This window comes from Stenella coeruleoalba, assembly GCF_951394435.1.
Source record: "Stenella coeruleoalba genome assembly, chromosome: 8".
NCBI classification, from domain to species: domain Eukaryota; kingdom Metazoa; phylum Chordata; class Mammalia; order Artiodactyla; family Delphinidae; genus Stenella; species Stenella coeruleoalba.
In genome coordinates, this window is record NC_137154.1 from 25725521 (window position 1) to 25740693 (window position 15173).

Genomic DNA, 15173 nt, shown 5'->3' on the forward strand with positions numbered 1-15173 from the left:
AAACATTCAGGACCAAGGATTCTAGGGAGAGGCTGTGAGATTGCATGGAAGGGATAAAGGGAAGGCTTTTGATTATTTCCTTATTTTTACTTTTCATCTGGTCTTCCTTTGCTTCTTTCCTCCCTCCCTTCCCCTCAAATTTTGAAGGCTTATTATGAAAATGAACTGAAAGATTAAGGAAATTTTCGATATACTTAGGTATATCGTGTAGATATTCATAGATTCTTTCAAGTCTTCAACATTTAAAACTTGGGTTTACTGTTCTCAGTAGAACATCACTGGTTGATTCTTGCTGGCTCACCCTATGTTTATATAATATAGCTGTAACATGAGGCAAAACTTTCTCTTAAAATGTTGACTCTTCATTTAACCTTTCAGATGTGTGTTCTTAGATGCCGAATTACAACTGCTAGAGTTGTAAGTTAACTTTTGACTAGAGAGTTCAAAGATCATCTCTGCTTATATTTTCTTTATTTCATTAATTCACAAATATTTATTGGGTTCCTGATATGTGTCAATTACAGAGATGGAAAAATCAGTAAGATATGGGCCCTTCTCTCAAGAAACTTACATCTACCTACAATATGATCTGCTGAATCATAATAATCTATTGCTATAGATTACCTTGATTTCCATGATGCATTTGAATACTGTCCTTATTTAGAAACACTGGGAAAGCTCTTATCTGCCAAAGGGGCATTTATGTGTATGTGTGTGTGTGTGTGTGTGTGTGTGTGTGTGTGTGTGTGTGTGTGTTTTCATTGCCCCAAAATAATTTTTTGGTGCTTTAGACAACCTTTTAAAAAAGTCCTAGGGGGCTTCCCTGGTGGCGAAGTGGTTGAGAGTCTGCCTGCCAGTGCAGGGGATGTGGGTTCGAGCCCTGGTCTGGGAAGATCCCACATGCCGTGGAGCAACTGGGCCCGTGAGCCACAGCTACTGAGCCTGCGCATCTGGAGCCTGTGCTCAGCCACAAGAGAGGCTGTGACAGTGAGAGGCTCGTGCACCGCGATGAGGAGTGGCCCCCGCTCGCCGCAACTAGAGAAAGCCCTCACACAAAAATGAAGACCCAACACAGCCAAATAAATAAATAAATAAATTTATTTATTTAAAAAGTCCTCAAGTCCAACTTATGGTTTGGGAAGATATGTCTACTTAGGTTTCCTATAATTTTTTGTATTACAGTATTATAGGCTAGATTATTAAAATTTCTTGGTTGTTTCCATAATTTTGAAATGCAAAAGTGTTCTCATACCTCTTGAGTTTATTTTTATAAACTAATCCTTTTGTTCTCAGAAAATTTTTGTAGAATGGATAAATAGACCCATAGGAAAATTTAAAGACTCTTAGTCTCTCACGCAATTGAAAATATTTTATCCAGCTATGTTATTTATTATTTTATAAATTTTAATAATGTTTGTTTAATTGTTTCTTATTTGCTTTTCTAGGTGATACTTGTTATTTTCAATTAATGAAAATTAGTTATTTTCTAAACTTTATTTCTCTTATTTATGTTTTATGTTTTTTGCATTGTATAGAACAAGGTTTCTCAAACTCAGCACTATTGATACTTTAGGCTGGAGAATTCTTTCTTGTGAGGGCTGTCCTGTGCATTGTAGGATGCTTAACAGAATCCCTGGCCTCTACCCACTAGATACCAATAGTTTTCCCAAAGTTGTGACAACCCAAAATGGCTCCAGACATTGTCAAATATCCTCTGGGAAGCAAAATTACCACCAGCTGAGACCCACTGGTCTAGAATTTCCAAAATATCATATAATGATAACTGTGATATGGGCATCCCTAGTTTATTTCTGATTTTACAGGAAATAATGCTTCTATTATTATGTTTTTCCATTAATATCTCAGTTTAACATAGATAGTCTTTGTGAAATGAAGGAAATAGAATTTTACTCTTATCTTAAATAAAAGGTAAATTTGCAATGAATATTGATTGGTGATAATGTAGGATAATTCCTTGCGGTCAAAAAGAATTACTACAATTCAGTGGACCCTTTAGGACCAAGGCTGGGTGGGGAGTATGGGTGTGTGTGTGTGTGTGTGTGTGTGTGTGAAAAAGTTGGGTAGAGAGTGTCTGTTGTGTAACTTTTGATTCTAGACACTTGATCATAGAAGCAGAAAAGAATCCGTGCTAAGAGAACACAGCCAAGCCTTTCGCACAGTGAAGGGAAGGAAACCAAATACTGGATTATTGCTGTAGTTGAGAAATAGCCCCCAGGTATTTTGAGTAGATGAGTTCTTTAGCCACTACTTTCAAATGATAATTTATAGCTCTTTTTGTTTTTCTGCACTTATTTTATTAGGCTTTGGCTTTCAACATTTCAAATATAACAATGAAGTTGAGAGTCCCTGTTATTAGCTTCTAGTGGCCTTGAGAAGTCTGCTTCTGTGACTGAGGTGATGATGGCAGACTTGGCAGGGAGCTGGGAGGTTCTGGTCAAACCTTCAAAAACAGCCTGGAGTAGAGGCCACAGACAGACGGCACAGGTGAGAGGAAGCATAAATTCTACGCCTTCGCTGCTTAGACTCCACTTGGCCTGAAGGGCCTCCCTCTGTGGGGGGCTCAGAGGCCCCCTGGGCTGGCGGATTTATGTCAGCAAGAGCAGCGCAGTAGAAAGAGATTAAGAACACTTTCAAAGGGTGAGGGAGTGGGCTGCTCCTTGGGCTGAGCGATCTGGGACAGAGCTCAGTCTGTGAGGACCTGGGCTGGTGCCAGTGAAGGGAGTAGGGCAGGCCTGAGGAATGGAAGGTCACGGGCCAATTGGGTGTTGTGATAATTATATCCTTGTTTCCTTGAAGGTACCAGCGTCCTTGATTTTCCAGCTTCAAAGAGAGCTGCCTCTGAAGTAGGGGGACGTTCACACCTGCTTTGCTGCAGTGATTTCTGCCTTCCTGGCTGCAGACTCAACAAGACAACAATAGTTCTGTGGACATTTTCAAGGCCACGTTCATAAACCAGGCATGGGAAGCTTCTCTTTCACCCTTTCTTCCTAAATGAAAATGAAAAATTAGTGTACCCCATGAGAATTCAGCAATGAACTCAACTTAATGGTTTTACTTTAAATTCAGATACTTAGGCGGCTAGGCACTCTAAATCATTGCCCCACTCCCCTTATCCTTGCTCCCTCCGATTCTCCCCCATCCCAAAGGGGCTATCACAGGACCAGACATCAGGTAATTGCTAGAGGTGTCAATATACAATACACTGGGAATGTTTTGGTTTTTTCTTTTCCTCCATCCCGTTCGTCTTCAGAGAAGCTGTACCAACAACAGTTAAGAAGTACAAGCTTAGTTCTACCTTCCGTATTTTCCTTGTGGCACTTAGACTTCCATAAGTCCCTTCAAGAGGGGAGAGGGTTGTTGACATTGCTGTTGTTTTAAGTGGTACTCTGCTTGTCTGCCTGGTGCAGAGTATAGGCTCTAAAAGTGGGCGCTCGGGCTTCCCTGGTGGCGCAGTGGTTGAGAGTCCGCCTGCCGATGCAGGGGACACGGGTTCGTGCCCCGGTCTGGGAAGATCCCACATGCCGCGGAGCGGCTGGGCCCGTGAGCCATGGCCGCTGAGCCTGCGCGTCCGGAGCCTGTGCTCCGCAACGGGAGAGGCCACAACTGTGAGAGAGGCCCGCGTACCGCAAAAAAATAAAAATTAAAAAAATAAAAGTGGGCTCTCCACTGACTAAATATATATTTGCTGCCTCCCACCTCATCTTTCTACTGATCATCTGGACCCTCCCATCATTAAATGTGCAAATTTAAAACCACATTTTGATAAATTCCCTTTGTTAAAAAGCCGATGACTGGTTTCTGGCACATAAAACTTTTCCAAGAGGTAGACTGGATATTACACATAACTCCCTAAATCCTGAGTTCTAGTGTTTCTCTGGAAACATTGCCATCAGCTCTGGAAACCAAACCTTCCTTCCCTACACAAAGGCAGGTGCTGGTCAAAACCTGGAGAGTAGAAAGAGGGAAATGTAGTCTATTTTTGAAGCTAGTTCTTGTTCTGACCCTTGACAGTGATAAATGGTGGTCCCATATACAAAATATTCCCTAACTCTTTTTAACTTTTGCTCTGAGATTGTGCAAATACACAGTGTTATGTTGATGAATTCCCAACTTAGTGATATATAAGTAACTGGAGTCTTTCTTCATTGAAACATGCAGTCTGTCTCTCTTCCTTTCTGCCTCCACCCTTCTCTTTCTCTATCTCCATTGTACTAAGAGTTTTCCACTTCCAAAGATCAGGAGTAATGACTGCTATGATACCTGGGAGGAGCAAAAGTTCCGCCCAAAGTCTGCTCCTACCTGTCACTCGGGACCCTGGGATTCTGAGCTCTTGCCTGTGATTTAATAATGAGACCCAATGGGGCAGCCCAGGTACTGTATATCATACCCTTGTTGATTGCCAAGGGAACATTTAATCTGTTGGCTTTATTCAGTTATGCTAGTCTGGCAAATGTACCTGGAGCTATAAATTATTTAGATGTTTAATTTATTTGGTGTAGAAGGAACTCTCTTATACCTTAGTTATCAAATAGCAGAAGATGAAAAACCACTTTGTTGGCAAATCATAAAAACTTTAACAGACTTGTGTCTTAAAGAGTAAAAGAGACTTTCTTGACCTTAAAAGTATAACAGGGATCCAAACAAGCACTGTTAACACATTATCCCCTGAGATAAAAATTATGGTATAAATTCCTTCAGATTATAAGTGAAATGTGAAACAAATGCTTTCCATCGGATGCTAACAGATAACTACTCTGAAGTGAATACAAGTGTAAACTGCCAATGAGGGGTCAGAAGGGGCATAGTAGGGGTCTTTGTCATAGCGCTCTTCTCTGTTATAATGTACTTCCATTATAAGGACCCAGGTGAGGGAGATATTTTAAATTGTAGGAAATATGGTATAACCTACACCTTATTAGTATACAAAATTACTACCTAATAATGAAACATGTCATTGTCTTATTTATTCTTTGACCTTGTACTTAGCACATTTCATTAAAATAGAAACTCAGCACATGTTTCATTAAAATAGAAACAAATAGCAAAAAGTTATCTTGTGGAACAACCACTATCACATCAGATTAGGTCTCCTACCCTCCAACTGTTTCATCCATTCTCTTGATGAAAAAGCGTTGCTCTGAAGCAAAAATAAACAATCTATAGCAACACAAAAATATAAACAATAGGCGCACAGAAATTCTTTGTAAATGTTTTCTAACTGTTTTGTTTTAAAGATACTTCCGGAATCAGGTGACATTACTAGGCTTTTGTGTACCATCATCCAAATATTTAAACAATTTTCCTTTCTCAGTGGGAAGCAGCAGACTTTTTAAGCTAAGAATGCTATTTCTGCAGTCAAGCAGCGTGGGTTTGAATTCTTGACTTTTATTAGCTGTGTAACGTTGGAGAAATTATTTAACTTCTCTGTGCCACAGCTGTCTCATCTGTACAATAGGGATATTACCTTTCTCATAGAGTTCTTATGTGGTGAAGTCATAAAACAGCACCGGACATATAATAAATGCTTGATAAATGTTAACTTGTTGCTGCTAATCGTCCACTACGTGCTTTGGATTCATTTCCTCATATTCATATAATAAACAATTCTGTGAGTAGTTATTATTCCATTTCACTGGAGAGGACATTTACTCCCGGACCCAGAGTTAAGCAGATATAATTTGAACTCAGGTCTGTAAGTCTCTGTGGCAGGTTCTGATTCCTGGCGCCGACTCCGAGACAGAGATCTTGGTGCCGGAAGCTTAAGGGGAGAGCTCGGGGGCAACACCTGTGGGCCAAGGGAGAAGGTGCTCTGTGCTGCAGCACATGTGCATCACCCTACAGGATGAAAGGCCACCCTAGCGGAGCTCCAGCACTGGCCTGGCCCTTCAGAGTTGGACCCCACTGGGGCAAGGGGTTGGCCTGTTAGTGGAATCTGTAGTCCTTGCACGTAGCCTGCCCCCAACAGGGGTGTGGGTTTGGGCAAAGCAGCTCTCTTCAGCCAAAGGCTATCTCCAGAGAGGGTCTCCGCTGAAGAACCAGCAGCAGCCAGCACTCCCAGCAGCTGGGGGCACCAGCACTTCAGTCTCAAGGTGGGGATCTAAGCAGTGGATCCAGGGGTCCACACCGCCTCCATCTTTGGAGGGTGTTCAGGGTCAGCTGATGGCCCGTGGCGGTTGTGATCCTACTTCTTTTGCCCAGAATCTCTCAGACCCCGTCCGTGTTGGGGAGTTCGGGAAGCATGTGGATGGACTGTTTCTGTGAACTACAGAAGGTGCTTGGTGACTTGAGACAGCACAGCTGCTGCTAACCAGCATCAAAACCAAGTAAATCACCCATAGGAACTGACTGCCGTGGTTTATGGTCTGTACAGCTGGCTATAAGAGCGGTCATTTGAAAATGCTTAAATAGCACAAATTTTAAAAAATCCAATCTTCTAGCAAGCATTTTTTATGGTGTTTATGTCAGGATCCATAGGCTAGAACTACAGAATTTTAAAACCAGAAGGGGCCTGAGAGATCCCACTCCTCCATTTGGGTTGGGGTGGCGGGGAGTGATTTAGTCAAGGTCACACAGCAAGTTAACGGTTACACACAATGGGATTGGGACCATAAGCATGAAAATTGATATTCTCAAGTAGAGGCTAGCTGTTTGCCAACTGCAAAGAAATTATAAAAACAAATTCTTGGCTGAAAACTTGAAAGGATAGGTTTGGAATGTTATCTTAATGCACACTACAATCTTGAAGTTTCTTGTCATATCCTAGATAAAGTACTGTGTTTATATTTTATTCATTTCCATGCAGAATGGCTTCTAAAACGAAATGCCAAGAATTCTCACTGACATTGTGTGGTTCGCATTTCATTGATTATATTTTGTTATTTTACTGTTTTATGATGAAAACTGTCCTCTACTCCTAGCACTGTAGTTTTTCTCTATTTAATTGATACAGTGACAAATACTGTGTGGTGCTAGCAATCTCTGAAGAAAGAATTTTAGATTTGAGAGTGGAGTCTTATCTTAAAATTACTTTCAGAAAACATATCAGACACATGGAGCTGTCAGTTTTAAAACTGTATCACCAATTTTATGTTAACTTATTATCTCAATATTCTCTGGCATATGGATACATCCATAACCACGAAGATTAGTGTTTAGTCAAAAAGAAAAAAAAAAAGCTTTTAATTTTTCATTACCCCCTCAGTACACTACCTGGCTGGTTAGACATTTCAAAATTCCATATGATCGTTCAGCTCTTCAGAGATGTTAACCCTTACATTTCCAGCAGAAAACCTACAGAACAGTGTTTGATGATTAGGAATAGTGGCAGTTTAGAGTTAAGGTTCAGAGCACAGACTGCAAATCCATACTTCCTGGGGTCAAAGCCTAGTTTCACCAGCTGTATGACGTATAAAGTGCTTAGAACCATGTCGACTCATAAAAGTGCTCAGTTGATGCTGTATCATCAAAATATGCTTTTTAAACTATAGAGGACTGAGCCGTTACAAGGAAAGTTAAAGATGAAGATTAAAAACTAGATACACTTAGTTTTCAAGTTTTGACGTGTTCAATTCTCGAAGCTTACAATGGAGCTCCTAGGTGAAATAGAATCATGAGCCTAGTTAGACCATACGTTTAGATTCTAAAGATTTACTCCACAACCTGATACACATAATACATGAAACAGTAAATTCCCCATTTTTAACTAGAAGACATTTGATTCTGGAAGTCACTGTTCTAATAGTGAGCTCTAGAAAAATGATTCTCAACTTGTAGCTCCATGAAAGCAGTGACTATGCCTATCTTGTTCACCATGCTATGCCCAGGATTTTGCACACTGCCATACAGTAGGAATTTAGTATGTGTAGAATGACTGACTGATTGACTATAAGAGGCAATGCACTTTATTTTTTTATAATTGCTTTACATTGTTGGGTTAGTTTCTGCTGTACAACAAAGTGAATCAGCTATATGTATACATATATCTCCATATCCCCTCCCCCTTCAGCCTCCCTCCCACCCTCCCTATCCCACCCCTCTAGGTGGTCACAAAGCACGGAGCTGATCTCCCTGTGCTATGTGGCTGCTTCCCACTAGCTATTTATTTTACATTTGGTAGTGTATATATGTCCATGACGCTCTCTTACTTCATCCCAGCTTCCCCTTCCCACCCTGAGTCCTCAAGTCCATTCTCTATGCCTGTGTCTTTGTTCCTGCCCTGCCACTAGGTTCATCAGTACCGTTTCTTTAGATTCCATATATGTGTGTTAGCATACGGTATCTGTTTTTCTCTTTCTGACTTACCTCTCTCTGTATGACAGGCTCTAGGTCCATCCACCTCACTACAAATAACTCAATTTCGTTCCTTTTTATGGCTGAGTAATATTCCATTGTATACATGTGCCACATCGTTATCCATTCATCTGTCGATGGACATTTAGGTTGGTTCCATGTCCTGGCTATTGTAAATAGTGCTGCAGTGAACATTGTGGTACATGTCTCTTTCTGAATTATGGTTTTCTCAGGGTATATGCCCAGTAGTGGGATTGCTGGATCATATGGTAGTTCTATTTTTTAGTTTTTTAAGGAACCTCCATACTGTTCTCCATAGTGGCTGTATCAATCTACATTCCCACCAACAGTGCAAGACGGTTCCCTCTTCTCCACACCCGCTCCAGCATTTATTGCTTGTAGATTTTTTGATGCTGGCCATTCTGACCAGTGTGAGGTGATACCTCATTGTGGTTTTGACTTGCATTTCTTTAATGATTAGTGATGTTGAGCATTCTTTCATGTGTTTGTTGGCAATCTGTATATCTTCTTTGGAGAAATGTCTATTTAGGTCTTCTGCCCATTTTTGGATTGGGTTGTTTGTTTTTTTGATATTGAGCTGCATGAGCTGCTTGTATATTCTGGAGATTAATCCTTTGTCAGTTGCTTCTTTGCAAATATTTTCTCCCATTCTGTGGGTTGACTTTTTGTCTTACTTATGGTTTCCTTTGCTGTGCAAAAGCTTTTAAGTTTCATTAGGTCCCATTTGCTTATTTTTGATTTTATTTCCATTCTAGGAGGTGGGTCAAAAAGGATCTAAGGCAATGCCCTTTAATTCATAGAATTTTAGAGTTAGAAGGGGTCACCTGCTAATGATGTCACAAATAAGGAACCTGAGGATAAATGACTTAGAACTAATTATATGATTAGTTGTGAATAGAACCAGGATCCAAGAGGTTGACTTCAGGCCTTGGAGACTCAAATAAGTGATTGCCTTCTGCAGTATTTTTGCAAAAGGTATTCTTAGAAACACCAGTCTCTTGGGATATTCATGGAGTAAAGAGTGGAAGGAGTTGTTCTATGGGCAAAAAATTGGGGGAAATGTAGGCTTAAAACAATTAAACTGTGGATCTCAGCACTTGGAAGAGGGTTTGGCCATAACGCTCCCCCCCCTTTTTTTTTATTGGAGTATAGTGTCTTTACAATATTGTGTTAGTTTATACTGTACAGCAAAGTGAATCAGCTATATGTATACAAATAGCCCCTCTTTTTTGGATTTCCTTCTCATTTAGGTCACCACAGAGCACTGAGTAGAGTTCCCTGTGCTGTACAGTAGGTTCTCATTAGTATCTATTGTATACATAGTATCAATAGTGTATATATGTCAATCCCAATCTCCCAGTTCCTCCCAACCCCCCCTTTCCCCTTGGTATCTGTACGTTTGTTTTCTAGGTCTGTGTCTCTATTTCTGCTCTGTAAATAAGACTGTCTATACCAGTTTCATAAAACCCCTTTTGAAGGGAGCATAGTTTGGAACTGATGGTCCATAGGAGAAGGCTGACCAGTAAGCTTCAGCAAATACTTATCATGCACCTATACTTCATGCAAGTATCATGACAGGAGCTATACAAAGAGTTAAAGTGAGTTAGACACCAAAGAGTTCCTGGGGCGTTATATTGGTGGTGGGCATGGGGTAAGAGTGGTGGCAGGGGCGACAGCATGCTATGAAAAGGCACAAATAACTTCAGTCTATGTCTGAATTTGGGAAGTGTCATGAGAAAGCCTCAAATAAAATGCTATGGGGATTCAAAGGTCAGAGTTCCATGGAAGAAACAGCATTTGAGATGAATTTTGAAAGATGGATGTGAACTCCTTTAGTAAATGTCTGCTGACTTTTGTTTAGCTGAAAATGACTTTATTTTACTCTTATTTATGAAGTGTAGCTTTTCTGGATGTGCAATGGATGGTTATTTCCCTTCAACACTTTGAATAATTATTTCACAGACTCCCTGCATCCACAATTACTCTTTTTTTTAATAAATTTATTCATTTTATTTGTTTATTTTTGGCTGCGTCGGGTCTTCATTGCAGTGCATGGGCTTCTCATTGTGGCTTCTCTTCCTGCGGAGCACGGGCTCTAGGTGCACAGGCTTCAGTAGTTGTGGTTCACGGGCTCTAGAGCACAGGCTCAGTAGTTGTGCGCACGGGCTTAGTTGCTCCGCGACATGTGGGATCTTCCTGGACCAGGGCTTGAACCCGTGTCCCCTGCATTGGCAGGTGGACTCCCAACCACTACGCCACCAGGGAAGCCCCACAATTACTCTTGATAAGCCTGACAGTCTAATTGTTAGTCCTTTGCAGGTGATCTTTCTTTTCTCTCAGGCTGCTTTTAAGGTTTTCTCAGTGTCTTTGGGGTTCTCCAGTTTCCCTGTAACATGTCTAAAGCATAAATTTCTTGTTCGTTTACCTTTCCAGGGATGTGCTGTATTTCCTAGATCTGTGGACTTAGGTCTTTCCATCGGTTCTGAAAAACTCTCAGCTACAGATATTATGTATCTTCTATTCTCTCTATCCTCTACTTCCAAACCTCCAATTAAATTTATATCAGAAGTTCTCATTCTATCATCCATGTCTTTAAATTTCTCTTTCATATTTTCCATTTCCTTTTTTTCCTGAGCTACATTCTGGATGTTTTCTTCAGATATTTCTTTAATTCACTAAGTATCTCTTCAGACATTTAACATGTTTATTAAATGTTTATTTTCAACCATTTTATTTTTGTCTCTTTTTTATTCTTTTTCAAATCTACCTGGTCATCCTTTGATGGTCCTTTGTTGCTTGGTTATCTTTGGTATTCCACTCCTTTTTTTTTTAAATTAAATTTAATTTTTTTGCTGTATGCGGGCCTCTCACTGTTGTGGCCTCTCCCGCTGCGGAGCACAGGCTCCGGACACGCAGGCTCAGCGGCCATGGCTCACGGGCCCAGCCGCTCCGTGGCATATGGGATCTTCCCGGACCGGGGCACGAACCCGTGTCCCCTGCATCGGCAGGCGGACTCTCAACCACTGCGCCACCAGGGAAGCCCTGCACTCCTTTTTTTTAAAACTTTTTTAAAAAATTTATTTTATTTATTTTTGGCTGCGTTGGGTTTTCATTGCTGTGCACAGGCTTTCCCTAGTTGCAGTGAGTGGGGGCTACTCTTTGTTGTGGTGCATGGACTTTTCATTGCTGTGGTTTCTCTTTGTTGCGGAGCACGGGCTCTAGGTGCAAGGGCTTCAGTAGTTGTGGCGCACAGGCTTAGTTGCTCCATGGCATGTGGGATCTTCCCGGACCAGGGCTCAAACCCGTGTCCCCTGCATTGGCAGGCGGATTCTTAACCGCTGCGCCACCAGGGAAGTCCTCCTTATTTCTTTAAATTTGTCACACATAGACATTCTATGTTAGAAAGTCAACAAAATGTAGAGATGAAGAGTGCATACTCTAGAACCAACTGCCTGAATCCAAATTGTAGTTCTACCACTTAAGAAATGTTGACCTGGAACAAATTACTTAATCTCTCTGTCCCTCAGTTTTTTTCCTTTATAAAATGGGGATGACAATAGTACTTGCTTCATAGAGTTGTTATGGGAATTAAATAAGTTAAAATTGGGAAAAAAAACTTTACAATAGTGCCTAGCGCTTAATAATTGCTCTGTACACTTTTGTAAATGAAAATATATACCCAAAGTTCTTGGGGTCTAAACTAGATGCTCGTTTTTCCATCAACTCACTCTCTCGGTGGTTTGCCTCCTTCCGTGCTTAGTGATCTTGGATTTGAACTCCAATTTGATGGCTCTTAATGGCCTACTGTGAAGATTTGTATTTGCTTCTGTTGGGAGCAGAAGGAAAACACCAACCTGAGACACTTCACCCCTTTTGGAGTGTCCTGGCCTAATGCAGAAGCGTCAGACCTTTGGCTTCCCCACTTTCTGATGCTTTAGAGTTCATACCGTGCTACAACGGCACTGGCCCTTAGGACAACCCAGTTTTCTTATTTTCTTAGCACTCTTGGCTCCCAGTTCTGGTTTCAGCTCATATTTGAGGATAAGAGCTGTCCTAGACAATTACTTTACTACTTACAAGCCCAACAGTCCATTTAAAACGTGATCCAGGGAATTCCCTGGTGGTCCAGTGGTTAGGACTCTGTGCTTTCACGCCATGGCCCGGGTTCAGTCTCTGGTTGGGGAACTGAGATCCCGCAAGCTGCATGGCCAAAAAAGTGATCCAGTTCTTTTGTAGTTGGAAGGCCTTCTGAGTATCTAGTTATCTGTACTGCCAGAAGCTACCTCTTGCTTTGAACCAGTCAGAATGTGTTACCTTATGCTGCAGCAACAAACAACCTCCAGTGGCTTGGAAAAACAAAGGTTTATTTCTCATTTATGCTACACATCCATCCCAGGTCAGCAGGGCCTCTGCTCTGTGTGATTCTTACTCAGGGATTCAGGCTGATGGAGCTTTGACTATTGGAAGAACATCAGTGCTGTAACAGGGGAGAGAAAATACAGTGAATCATACTCTGGCTGTTAAGGGCTTCCATCTGGAAGTGACACACATCAGTTTCATTCACTTTTTTTTTTTTTTTTTTTTTGCAGTACGCGGGCCTCTCGCTGTTGTGGCCTCTCCCGTTGCGGAGCACAGGCTCCGGACGCACAGGCTCAGCGGCCATGGCTCATGGGCCCAGCCGCTCCGCGGCATGTGGGATCCTCCCAGACCGGGGCACGAACCCGTGTCCCCTGCATCAGCAGGCGGACTCTCAACCACTGCGCCACCGGGGAAGCCATTCACTTTTAATTAGCCGAGGCAAGTCCTAGGGCCACACCTAACTCCAAGGAAGTGCTTAGGAAGGAAGAGAACTGAAAATATCAGTGAACATCACTAACAATTACTACATGTTTTTTTCACCTAATATTATAAATATTCTTATGTTCTTATATAGATTTGGTAACTAATTTTTAAAAATATTATTATGAAGGTCTCAAACATAAAGAATTAAAAAGAATATTATAATATAATAATATACTTCAATTAAAAATGGTTAAGATGGTAAATTTTATGTTATGTGCTTTTTACCACAATTTAAAAAAACTTGATTGGATTAAATACAAATCATTTTGTTCTGAGGATTCTGATACATTTGTGTTATAACAAGAAATAAACGTAGCACTTATTTTCTGTAAAAAAAAGTTTTGTACCTTGAGGGACTACGAAGTGAGTTCTGGAGAAAGAGGGCAAAGGAAAGATGTCTTTGAGAAGTGATGAGTCTGGGAGAAGAAATTCCCTGTCAGGAAAGAGTGCAAAGTCATCTAGAGGGGGTATGCCCCCTGCCTCCTGGCAGTGCCTGGATGGGCAGCATCTAGTGGGGAGGGGCTGCTCGTGCTCCCAGGGAGGCCCAATCCCAGCCTCACCAGAGTCCCCAGGTGTACCTGCCCAGCCTGGAACAGACGGCAGGGGTTTGACCTCTTGCACGTCGCTACTTATCAGCTCCTAGAGCAGGCCTTGGCAGCTGGTAGGTGTTCAGTAAATTTTTTTTTTTTTTTTTGCGATACGCGGGCCTCTCACTGTTGTGGCCTCTCCCGTTGCGGAGCACAGGCTCCGGAGGCGCAGGCTCAGCGGCCATGGCTCACGGGCCCAGCCGCTCCGCGGCATGTGGGATCTTCCCGGACCGGGGCACGAACCCACGTCCCCTGCATCGGCAGGCGGACTCTCAACCACTGTGCCACCAGGGAAGCCCAGGCAGCTTTCTTTTTAACTGACTATTTTCCTGAATCCTTTATAGTATGTTATGTAATACACTGTATTTGCAAATAAGCTATATTTACAAATAAATAGGTATTTATTTACTAATGGATAAAGAATTTTCAGCATGTTACTCATGAACAGGGTAAGAGCTGTATCCTCCCCATGGACAGCCTTGGCTGTGAGTAGAATCTATGCTAAACCAACAGGGCGCCCCACTTGCCTTACCAGGGCTTTGAGGCCACGGCTGCAGCGTAGGTAGAGGGTGAACACGGAAGGCTTGGGTTCCACTCCTAGCTCTGCCACCACCACATGGTCTCAGGTAAATCCTTCAGTCTCTTCAGTGAAACAAGTGTTGTGTTTAATGGTCCCTAAGAGAGGGCTGGAGTTCAGCCTATATGCACTGGGTCCAGCCATCCCAGTCGTTTCCAACTGGTCGGGTATCTACTATCCACTGGTTAAATATTTTGAATGTCATTCCTACTGTCAGGTCTCTTCCATGTGAGGACAAGTCTCTTGCAGGTCTGCAGGAGCCAGAGGTAATCTGGCTTCTCAGAAACAGAAGAATCACAGGAACTCATCCAAAGCATTAGCTTATCCTGATTATAAATATTACTCCTAATGACTCCAGAAGCAATTGCTATGTGCCATATAAAACTGTCTTCTTATCACTGACTCTGTGCTCCACTTTTCCATTTTCTAACCTCCTCTAAACCTTTTCTCTGTTTACTGTAAAGTAATATTTTCCCTGGCTTCAAAACATGTGGACACATTCCCCATAGATGTGGAAAATAACAGGAGGCTTGAAGTTCACCTGAAGTTCACCAGAGCACCTGAAGTTCTCTCATGGAGCCTCACTGTTTCTCCTTGGGGGAAATCAAAACACAAAAGGAAGGTGCTGCTGTAGCCAGGGAGTCAAGGAGTAGTATGTGTTCTCTCATCGCCCCACACCTTTGCTAATGTTTCCTTTTCCTCTCTACACCCTTTCTTCTGGTGAGCTTCTACCCACACTTCGATGCCCCAACCTATGGTTATTTTACTTCCATTACACTTGTACACCTCGCTGTTACAGAACTTAGCACTCTGTAATATAAGTATTATTTATAAGT

At 41.9% G+C, this 15173-nt stretch overlaps 1 long non-coding RNA gene across 6 annotated transcripts in view; it reads right to left on the reverse strand.

Moving 5' to 3' along the window:
- Positions 1 to 1430: 1430 nt before the first annotated feature.
- LOC307190843 overlaps positions 1431 to 15173 on the reverse strand; it is a 53317-nt gene continuing 39574 nt past the window's right edge. For 5 of the 6 annotated variants that reach the window (XR_013829550.1, XR_013829551.1, XR_013829552.1 and 2 more), the window contains one exon: positions 9754 to 12808. This is a non-coding gene — a long non-coding RNA (uncharacterized lncRNA). Of the gene's footprint in view, positions 3009 to 9753; positions 12809 to 15173 lie in introns of those variants that run through there. The other variant, XR_013829549.1, reaches the window with a different exon arrangement.